This window comes from Watersipora subatra, chromosome 9, assembly GCF_963576615.1.
Source record: "Watersipora subatra chromosome 9, tzWatSuba1.1, whole genome shotgun sequence".
Classification (NCBI taxonomy): Eukaryota; Metazoa; Bryozoa; class Gymnolaemata; order Cheilostomatida; family Watersiporidae; genus Watersipora; species Watersipora subatra.
In genome coordinates this window covers 18,688,858-18,700,737 of record NC_088716.1, presented here as the reverse complement: position 1 = coordinate 18,700,737, position 11,880 = coordinate 18,688,858, and the positions used below count along the sequence as shown (strand labels likewise).

General features: G+C 37.2%; 1 protein-coding gene across 8 annotated transcripts in view; it reads right to left on the bottom strand.

The window, feature by feature from the left end:
- LOC137404472 (target of rapamycin complex 2 subunit MAPKAP1-like) overlaps positions 1-11,880 on the bottom strand; it is a 181,017-nt gene that overhangs the window by 102,086 nt on the left and 67,051 nt on the right. For 2 of the 8 annotated variants that reach the window (XM_068090685.1, XM_068090691.1), the window contains one exon: positions 9,302-11,299. The exons of the other annotated variants lie outside the window; for them this stretch is intronic. The gene's annotated coding sequence lies outside the window, so the exon portion shown is untranslated. Of the gene's footprint in view, positions 1-9,301; positions 11,300-11,880 lie in introns of those variants that run through there. 8 annotated transcript variants of the gene reach the window in all.

Here is an 11,880-nt window from a genome sequence, read left to right as displayed (position 1 = left end):
GTAGGTGTTAACTGTACCAGGGAGTGATTAGGTAAGTATTAACTGTATCAGGAAGTGATTAGGTAGGTGTTTAATGCACCAGGGAGTGGTTAGGTAGGTGTTAACTGTACCAGTAAGGGACTAGGTAGGTGTTAACTGTACCAGGGAGTGATTAGGTAGGTGCTAACTGTACCAGGAAATGATTAGATAGGTGTTAACTGTACAAGGAAGTGGTTAGGTAGGTGGTAACTGTACCAGGAAGTGAGTAGGTAGGTGTTTACTGTAGCAGGAAGTTATTAGGTAGGTGTTAACTGTACAAGGAAGTGGTTAGGTAGGTGGTAACTGTACCAGGAAGTGATTAGGTAGGTGTTAACTGTACCAGGAAGTAATTAGGTAGGTGTTAACTTATCAGGAAGTGATTAGGGAGGTGTTTACTGTACCAAGGAGTGATTAGGCAGGTGTTAACTGTACCAGGAAGTGATTAGGTGGGTGGTAACTGTACCAGGAAGTTATTACGTAGGTGGTAACTGTACCAGGAAGTGATTAGGTAGATGTTAACTGTACCAGGAAGTAAGTATGTAGGTGGTAACTGTACCAGGAATTGATTAGGTAGGTGTTAACTGTGCCAGGAAGTTATTAGGTAGGTGGTAACTGTACCAGGAAGTGATTAGGTAGATGTTAACTGTACCAGGAAGTAAGTAGGTAGGTGGTAACTGTACCAGGAATTGATTAGGTAGGTGTTAACTGTGCCAGGAAGTGATTAGGTAGGTGTGAACCGTACCAGGAAGTGATTAGGAAGGTGTGAACTGTACCAGGAAGTGATTAGGTAGGTGTTCACTGTACCAGGGAGTGATTAGGTAGGTGTTCACTGTACCAGGGAGTGATTAGATAGGTTTTAACTGTACCAGGAAGTGATTAGGAAATTGTGAACTGTACCAGGGAGTGATTAGGTAGGTGTTAACTGTACCAGGAAGTGATTAGGTAGGTGTTAACTGTACCAGGGAGTGATTAGATAGGTTTTAACTGTACCAGGAAGTGATTAGGAAAATGTGAACTGTACCAGGGAGTGATTAGGTAGGTGTTAACTGTACCAGGGAGTGGTTAGGTAGGTTTTAACTGTACCAGGATGTCAATAGGTAGGTGTTAGCTGTATCAGGGAGTGCTGACAAAAGGATGTTGGGTTAAAGTTCCAATGAGATTTCATCCAAGAATTTGTATAAAATCATAGAGATATAGTGTGCTAGTAGGTGGAAGTATTGTAAAGGAAAGTATGCAGAGATTGTTGATTAGGTAGGTGTTAACAGGTATTAGGAAGTGCTGACAAAGCACATCAAAAATATAACAGAAAATGCTATAAATCTTCCTTGTTCTTATATTTCAATATTTAAACACATTTCTTTATTAATCTAATTGAGATTAAATTTTAAATTAAAATTTTTAATTCATTTTTAAAATAACATTTCAATTTAATTCACATTGAAATGTAAATTAAGGTTGCAAAGTAAAGTGACATTGTTTTAACCAGCATTACTGGTAAAGGAAAATAGCGGAAGGGCTAAAAATAATGATGAAACATCATATTACTAAGAAATAATCATATGTTTTATCCAAACTATAAAATGACAGTCAGCAAATTTGGTCTCCATGCTAACCATACTCTTTCATATACCAATTTATCTTACCAGTGGGTTTTGAAGACCTATCTTTTTTACTGGGTATGCCTTTGAGTTTCTTACACTTGCGTTTTGGCATAACTCCTGAATGACTGCAGCTAAATGTAAAAAGTCAATACATTAAGAATCAAACTTGACAGATCACAAACCCCACAAAAAACGCAATTTAAGACAATTTTAAACATCAGAAAGTATAAATTTTTAAAAATCCATTTTATAACTAACGGCTTGCTGCACAAATGTACCATCGTATATTAACTTTCTGAGATAGAGGACCACTCTCAAGGTACAAACAATTCTCACGTGGTATTCAGTATTTTGAATGCTCGCTATTTCTGGTATACTTTTTACAATTTAACAACAGGTCAAATTATCCATGAACTACTTAAGATGGTTTTAGAATTTACCAGAAGGAAGCTTTATAACTTTAGGTGAGTAGTACATTCAGTTGATAGTTGTTTGTTGATCAGAAAAGGCTCTCAGACCAGCTAATCATAGTCATATATATTGTGATTGACAGAGTCAGCGCTATGTATTGTTAATTTGGCACTTGTCCAAAATATTCAGCATCCTGGCTATTTTAAACATAACATTACATGCACTAGAGGGTTAATCGTTATAATATATGCGATGGGAAAACATTGTAACACATTGTAACATATTGTAATATATGTAAAACGTTGTAACACATGGAACATATTGTAACATATGTAACATATTGTAACACATGTAACACATGTAACATATTGTAACATCTGTAACATATTGTAACACATTATAATACATGGAACATACTGTAACATCTGTAACATATTGTAACATCTGTAACATATTGTAACGTATTGTAACATATTGTAATACATGGAACATACTGTAACATCTGTAACATATTGTAACATCTGTAACATATTGTAACATATGTTAAATATTGTAACATATTGCAACATAAAGTATTAAATAGGCAGCATCAAAAGGTAGAGCAAGCAGCCTTAAGGCGTGGTCACACGAGCACCGAACCGAACTAACTGTTGCAAAACGACTTTGCTCACAGCTGTAAAAAATTCGGCCGAAGACATTTCTGGCCGAAACGAACCATTTCGGTCCTGCTCGAAATTTGATGGCCAAACCCTTGCTCTTATTGGCTGGTTAAAATTCTAGAATTTTAGCGAGCTCACGTTACACTTCTCATTACGAGAGTGTGAGCAAAGTTAAAGAAAATATGGGATGATACTTTTATTTCGTTAAATAAACAACATGAAGCAATTTACGATAAGGTTCACCCGGACTAGTGATTGTGTTACATAAATGTAAGATGTTGCACTTAAGTTTTGCATAAATGTAAGAGAATGGTTGTGATTTTCTTTCGTGTAGAGTATAAGTAATGTGTCATATTCATCCTATGAAGTATCGTTGACTGATTTATTTATGTAAAACCACAGTACTATGATAAAGACTGTTTTTGTTTGTTATGTACTCAGCATAGAAAAACATCCACATGTTAATAAAAAGTATAATTATGTTGATGGGAAAGGTTGGCAAAATTTTTGTATCGAGTGATTTATTTTGAGCAGCTGAACGATCTTCTGATAAATCTGCTGTGTAATTATAATTTATAATTGTTCCTCAAAGTTTTTTGTTTACAATAGAAATATTTAACTCAAATACATAAAAACTACTAATGAAACAGTGTCCTGTCTCTATACGTATGGTATTTAGGAATCGAAGTAACTTTGGATGCCGTGTGACATGTGCCACGAACCGAATCAGCTCCCGAACCGAACCTACATCGGTTGTAAACTATGTCAACCACAGATATGGGCGTTGCATTAGGGGGTTTGTTAGGCTCAAGCTATTTTGGCCTCTGAGCTCACAGGTGGTCTTGGCTCACAAACAGTACAGGTTGTCTTGGCAATTAAGGTGAGTCCATAAAGCTGGATAAAGCTAGCGAATAAAGCTAGTGGATAAAGCTAGTAGATTAGGTAGTATAAGGCAGTATGGGGAGGATATAAGGAAGTGTAACTAAAGATGTGGTCTTTTCCATGAGATTCTACACAAATGATATTTAAAATAAGTAACAGCCCAGCACTTGGTAAGTTATTCTGAGCTCTGTTTGATAAATTATAGTAGAGAGTTACTTACTAAATTGTTACTGTAACTTGTCAAACTAGTTCAAGTTATGAACAGAGATTTGCTATCAGATCATACCATAAGAAGATATATCTGCCAGGTCTCTCCCAGATATTAGAACGGCTGCTTTCACAAGCTGTAAGTGTCTGACTCCCCTTAGTTACACTCCCAACAATTAAACAAGCCAAGGCCAAATATATGAGCCACAGCTTGTTAATCATACGAGAGTAGGTATTCAAACAGACAATGAAACTAAAAACCAGTCTTATAGCAGTTAAATCAATAGAATTACTAAAGGCCTGCGCAGTTCGCGCTCATTCAAATCATTCATACTATCGCGCTCATTCAAATCAAGGTTTAGCCAATGATATACAGCCCCCCCCCCCCCCCCCGCATCATGGGGGGCTGTATATCATTGGTTTATCTGTGCGATGGACCAAAATGACTATCTGTTTTGACATCATCACCAATAATAAGTTGTGCACACTAGGGGCGACTAACTGTCAGTGACCACTAACCAACAATCAATATAAATTAGGAATTTGCATTCCTGATATCGAGAGCCCTTCTGTTACATTAGCATAGATCTTCTGGCATACACCATGAGCCTAGTTCTCTACCATGCTTGCTGAATGACATTGACCTTCACAATGGTTGAAATTGGAACCGATGCTACAAAAACAGCCAATCAAGATGCTAACGGATGAGTTACTCAATGTTGAAGTTCAACAAGTTGAAAGTCCATCTCATCGTCGTTAGCAATGATGAAGTTGGGAGCTCATTGTAAAATGATGTCATAGCAGCTAATCGTTGCGGTCCATCAAACAGCTATACATCGATTTGAGCAATGATTTGCACAGGCCTTCATAACAAACAAAGTAGGAAAGATTGAATTTTAGAAAATCTGATTAAAACTAGCTGCTTAGATAAAGTTGACCATGCACCAATTGTGAGCCAAAACCGCCTAGTGCAGCCGAAAATCGACTTTCCCCAATTTATCTCAACAGCTTTTGCTGTATGACTTTGATATTGAAAAATAGATAGATTCAGTACATAGATTACACCAATTATTTTAGAGACTTCTAGTGCACTATGTACTTCTTGTGTAATGGTAACACCCAGTTTGCTAGTGGTACCCAATGTACTGGAGACACCAAGGGTACCAACAATTTCAGTGTACTATAATAGTGATGACAGGTGTAATAGTAACACCTTGTACATATATGACAACAAGTGCACTAATGAATCCGATTGTATCTGTGACATCCAGTGTAATAGTGACACTGTGAACTAGTGGCTACTAGTGTAATAGTAGCACCTAATACAGCCAGTGTACCAGTGATCCCAAGTGCACTAATGGCACCCAGAGTATTATGACACCACAATTTTAATGTTTTCCAGTACACGCTAGTTGTATACAAGATGAGCTTTAGAATGATGATGACAGCAGAGCTTCACACATACAGCTATTTATATATGTAATTGGCCAAAGGCACTCCCACTAATAACATATACACGAAAGTCACTAGTATATATTGGAATTGTTCATAAAACGTTTCTGATAACTTTTTCGATAATTAAATATGTACAAACCCTTTTTTTAAAGCTCAATGTCCCAAACTAGAACTATTTTTGTACTTACTTTCATCATTTAAAGAATATATAAAATTAAACAGAAACTCGTAAAACAGCTAATTTTGACAAAATCTTTAGATCCCAATGCTGTATTGTCTGACTAAACAGCATATGTGGAGCATACAACTCCAAGATACTCATACCTAAAAATTGTATGATTTGCTGGTTCTTTGAAACGTACTAAGAATGTGAAAATTCTTTCTATTACTTTGTGCTACTTGAGTATTAGCCAAAGTACATGATAGAAAACACACAGCAATATTATTTAAGCTAAAGTATGTAAATAGTATTTGCTATTAATTAAATGTTCATCTAACTTGTGCGTTGGTAATCAAGTAATAAAATTACTCTAGATTATAAAGAAATGTTCAGACATAATCTCATATTCAACCCTGATTTTGTCAAGTCTTTTTGTCTCTACTTGTTGGATTCTACTTTCACTCTGCTGTTCTTCCTTTATTAATATTGTAAAACATGAGGGTTGTGTTCCTTTAGTGTAGGATGAGATAACTCTGAAGTAAAACGAATAGGCTGAAGAGCTTCAAATGTACAACTTAGTGTGCCATTTTTTGAAATTCGTAAAAAGCTAGCTTTGTTTGTCAAAAGAGTCCAAAAGATTAGCTATGCGAAAATACTCAACTGCACCAGGGCATATATTGGTGACAAATACTGATGACTTTTATTTAGTTTATTATTTGAAGACTAATTAGAAAATACTGGTATTGCTTGCTGCCACAACCTGTGCTATAATAAGAGCCGTGTCTGTCCATTTTTTCAATTGTCTGAAGACACGGTGAAAGCGTTCAGAAAAAAGATTGCGCCATGCAGGACTTGAACCCAAATATCCCTAATGCAGTCAAGCAATCTGTCGACTGCACCACTTGATCACCTTGCACCAATGTAGAATACTTATGCACATAGTTATTACTCATGATGATTCCACGCAGCGCTTGGGACTACCAGCACACTAGTAGTTTGCAAAAACCAAATGGTTTTTATACGATCAACTTCTAGGACAGCTCTGTGCGGTTTTCTTTATACACATTAAACGATTGATAACAGTTGACTTTGCTTTGTTGGGTGATGAAACAAAAGTTGACGCAAAGCGTAGAGAGACAACTCTAACTTCCAACGATACTTTAATCTTCCTTATCAATGCATATCAATTTGTTAGTTGTAATGCTTAGTGTTAAGTCATAAAAGTCGTCTGTAAATTGCCAGATTATCTATCAAGTCATAGAATACGCTAAACTATATCATATTATCAGTAAATATGGTTGCAAAAATAAACAACACTGCATGATTGATCCACCCTAATTTGGAAAGATATATACAGTAGAGACTCCTATAACATAGGCTTCACTGAACGAAAATAATTTATGTAAGAACTTTTCCTTTGTACTGCATAAGAAACTTTAATACAATCTAAGGTGGAAAGTAGGTGAAAGGTTTGCAAAGCAATTTGATTAACATGAATCCCATAGTCACTCTTCAAAATATCGTTTTCTCTCTTTTGATGCGTAGGAGGCAACATAACCTATAGGAGTATTTTTCTTAGTTCCTTAGCATCACATGTACAAATAGAGTAAAGAGAAGAAGTGGCTGCACAACTATTCAGAAATATTTAAATGAAGTCAATTGGAGCAGGTGTTGGAATGTCGCTCTCTCAGCCTGAATGTCACGAGTTGGAGTCTAGCTGAAAAGCATCTTTTATTCTAGAATCTCACCCTGGCTTTGGAAAAATGGACGGAGAGACGCCTGATGACCCGGTTGCAATTTTATGGAGTTGTACGCCTGCCTATACGACTCCGGGAGGTGAAAAGCAAAGAGGTCGTTAGGTTGAGCCCCATCAATGAGAAAGCCATTCTTGAAACGCCTTTCTTCATGGCTCACCGGTGTGTTATGAAGCTTGAGAAGCTTGTGATAATTTCAGACAGTCGACCCCTTTGTACGGACAAACATTGGCAATTGTTACCTGGCGACGTGCAAGTGGTACAAGAGAAGGTAATACTGGCTAGGACCAAGTAAAAAGAGACCCCAACAGAAATAAGGGCTGAGCGGGAGTCACTGAAACATAGGCCTGAGGACCCAGAGTTTAATCAAGAACACGGGACCTAGCTAAAAGAGCTCTGAATGCAGCTGCAAAGTGAACAGAAGGAATAATGAAAGCGCAATGTCCCAAAAGAGGCAGCCAAGCCCGCGAGTCCCTCGCTGGCCCAACCCTCGAGGCCGGGCCAAAGAGCACTTGATGTCCCTTGGCAAAGCTCTCGACCATCTGACCAATAGTTTAAAGTGTGTGTGTATTTGTCTCAGTAAAAGAAATAAAATTTTTTGTATATATGCTCATAAAAACTGATGCTGACTAAAAATACATAAATAAAAATAAAAACGTGAAACCATAAAAATCATATTACTTGGTAAAAATGTGATTAAGATATGATAGGCTATACACATAGATCTAAAACGATGTTTGCATAGGTTCACTCTAAATTTTATTGTAGACAGGCGTTCTGAGGATAGTTTTGGCAAAACAAAGATTAGTGCGGCTTCTGATCTGGTTTGAGCTTTTTATGGCTAGGCGGCAGTCATATAGCGGTTGGACAGACTGCAACTCTGAAACGCCGCTAAGTTTCCTAGCTGATTTTACTACCCTTTGTAATAACCTCTTAGAGTCATTGGTGAGATGGGCGGATTGGATGTTGGTGTTGCCCTAACACAACGGCAGGGATGGAGAGCGTTTTGGCCAGGCTGCTATTGTAAGCAACTCTCTAATGACGGAGAAACTCATGTCGAGTCACACCTGGTTGGCGCTCTGTCCTCTATCGATCAATCAGGAACAGACCTACAGCGGTCTATAGTGGGAGGCCAGCAACGTCGACCCTATTATGACTGGCCATCCCACTGCTGAAGAGTAATTAGGAACGCTGATGTCCCTAATTGGAGAAGTTTGGCTAACACTTGGTGCATTGTTGCGTTGTTGCTTGACGATCTTGTGGACAGTAAAGGGAGCCGCTGTTTCCTTTACAATTTGTTAATTTCTATACAGGTGATGTATTCCTACGTAGTCATAGTTACACTTATAACCTCATCACCTCAACACAGCTACTTACAGTATATACACAGTTGCTTAAAAATAAAATGCAAAAGATTATTAATAAGTTGAAAAAATCAATAATATAAGTAGCAACTTTTTTGTGGATTTCTGCCCTTTTTATAATGTGGTTTAAACAGCCTGCAGAGTATTTTTAGTCGCATACAAGTAGTGAATAACCAGTACATGGTTACGTCAATAACAAATCGGTATTTTGACAGTCTGTGCTGCTTCGTCTTAGGTTGTCAGGCTATTTGCCATGCTAATAGCAAGTGACAGGCAACTCTCATAGTTTATAACCTGATTTTTAATACCCAGGCAACGTCAGATAGCACAGCTAGTATTATATATAATAACCCTCTTGTATATGACTAAAGAACACACTGTCTGAATTGCTGCCATTTTTAATGTGATTTAAACAGTCTGCAGAATATGTTTGGTTGCATACAAGTAGTGAATAACCAGTACATGATTATATCAATAACAAATCAGTATGTTGATAGTATGTGCTGCTTTGTTCTGGGTTGTGTCAACCTATCTGACATTGACAAATATGCGGTTATGAAACTCGGGCTAAAGATTATATAAAATCCCATGAAGCAATGGATGAATTGAAGCAAGTGATTAGTTGTACTAGTAAAATGTTTCAAGGAGATATACCTTGTGCTGCAAGCCTCTGAAAAGGCTTGCAGCACAAGGTTACGTCTAATGTGATTATTGAATAACCGAGTCTTTTGCCTTTGAATCATTTTGTTAAAATACATAATTCTCCTATATATATATCGATGGGAGTTGATTATGGAAATGAGTTTATTGAAGAAAATAGTATAGCAGATGCACTTAAACACATGAATGAGACAGAATAAGGGATATTTTGAGAAGCCAGGCAACACAGGAAATCAGAAGATACACTTGTCATCTGGTCAAAAGGTTAAAACAGACCACTTAAAATATTATAATTAAGAACATATTCATATACAGTAGACGCTACCACAATGTAAATAATATGTAAGGGGAACAGTTACCGAAAATTCAAATATGTTTATAGAATACCGATTTTATTGAATTTTCAAAAATAAATTACACGATTTGTGGGTGTTTTGGTGAGGCTTTTATCCGGCCAAAGGGTTAACGAAGAAATGAGAGACCACAAAGAGTGAAAAACTTGACCACCGTATTAGCCCACCTCGCCAATGAAACAAGACTGCCACCTGTGATAATATGTACATTTTTAGCGTAAAAGCAAAATGCCGCAATGCAGATTTCTGTCAGGAATTCAAGTACGAGAAGAATGATGGATGGACGATAGTGGATGTGGCAAATGGAATGCAAAAGTGTGGGTGTCTCTCATAATATTTAAATTGATAGATGGACACTCGAACACCTGACCATTCAACAGCCTTTATGTATTTCAGAATGATTATGTGATTATCCTCTGTGCTTCAACACACCTGACGACCTTTTACGAAACACTAGATTGGCAGTGTACTAGTATACATAACGGAGATGCCATATGTGCCGTTTTTTCTCCCAAGTAGGCCTACGACCTAAAATAACAATGTTTTAAGGTTAACTACGAGACTATAAGAAATCAACTTTGGGACAAATCAAATAGTTTACAAAAACTCTTTAAAGGTTGACTTGCAATAAAATTCACATTACTGTTATTTGGTATCAAAAGATTCACCATGTCTTACTCTGATATGTTGTAGGTGCAAAAGACGTGGGAATGTGATTACAAGCTCTTAAAAGCTATAAAACGAACAGTTAATCGCAGCCACAAAGACCACCGTAGTTTGGATTCGCTTTACAAAACGGCTCAAATATGACGGAGTTGTTACAGGATGGTTTCTGTTTACACTTTCATGCAACCTCATTCATCGAAATATTTTCACAAATATACTTCACGCATTCAATAAAACCATGTCTATTGTTTTTACGCATCTGTTTTATCGCCATTGTAATGCTGTCACTTTTAGCACTGATATCTTATAACTTACCGTAAAAAATCGTTAAACTTTTTAACCTTAGCTCGAAAGAGTATATATCATTGTCTGATAATCATGACGATCCTGTTGGTTACCTGTGATAATCAAAAAGAGCTGTAAAATTATTTGCGAAGTATTGGGTCACGTGATCAGATTACGACTTGACGATTGAATAATGCCAAAAGAAAACTGTAAAGTAGTGAGCATCTATATTTGTTACGGTGTTTTGGGTAAAACCCGAAGTGTTTCTCATAAACTAGTGCTACGATAACATTTACATTAAGCTTTTTATTGGCCTTCCAATTCACGTGAGAACATATGTGACAAGACGATAATCAAACTGGAATGACTACGTCAGATAAATAAACAGATTCCAATCTACGGTGGCTTTTCGTTTTTGAGCTTTTAAGAGCTGGTAATCACATTTCCACATATTTGACACCTACAACACAACAGAGTAAGACATGGTGAATCTTTTGATACCAAATAACTGTAATGTGATTTTTGTTGCAAGTCAACCTTCAAGATATGTGTAATTTACTTTATAGGAGGTATACGTTATAGGAGCGTCTACTGTACGTTGAAAGCTGTCTACTATATACAATAATTCCTGTGCAAGAGCTTGCGATAAGATAGCCAATCAGAAAAGTGTTCTATTGTTTTTCAGTTGGCGGAGGAGTGTAGCCAGGAAATAGGTAGAGCTTTTTACCATCAGTTGGTGAGCATATCAGGATGGGCAGTTGTCTGCTTACTGTTGGATATCTCTTGTTAACCTCTATGCTTTTTGCTCTTACCTTCTTAGCTATCTACAAGGTGAAGGATAATTCAGGGTACTGGGTAAAAGCCCTGCTTCAGTTGCAGGAGTATTATGGTAGACAGCCAAGCATGTTTGTGAAGGGGCATACGTTCCTGATGGTTGGACATGCATGTGGTAGAACTGATAGAGTTCTTACACCAAGTTGAGAGTTTGAGCAGATATGCCGGGGTAGCTAATAATACTGATAGATTAAGGTTTGCCCTAATAGTGGCAGTCGATGAGCTGAGAGAGAGAAAGATGAGTAGAGACTATATGAAGAATGCTAATTTGACATGGAATATGTTGAATGAGGCATTGAGAACTCAAAAAGTGGTGAATAACTCAGACAGGTTCTTGAGAGTGGAGAGTAGAGGTGGTGACTTAAAAAGTGAGATTAAGCAGGGAGTCAAAGAAAAGCAGTCAGGCATAGTACCCAAGTGGTTGTGATGGGCGACATGATTTGGGAGGTATGTATTCTCGTAGAGGTAGTTCTAGAGATAGTAGGAAGTTTTATGGAGATGACCGTGTAGATCGTCATTTTAGTGGGTATGGGACAAGGAGTTGAGAGTATAGTAAGGATAGGGACAGTAG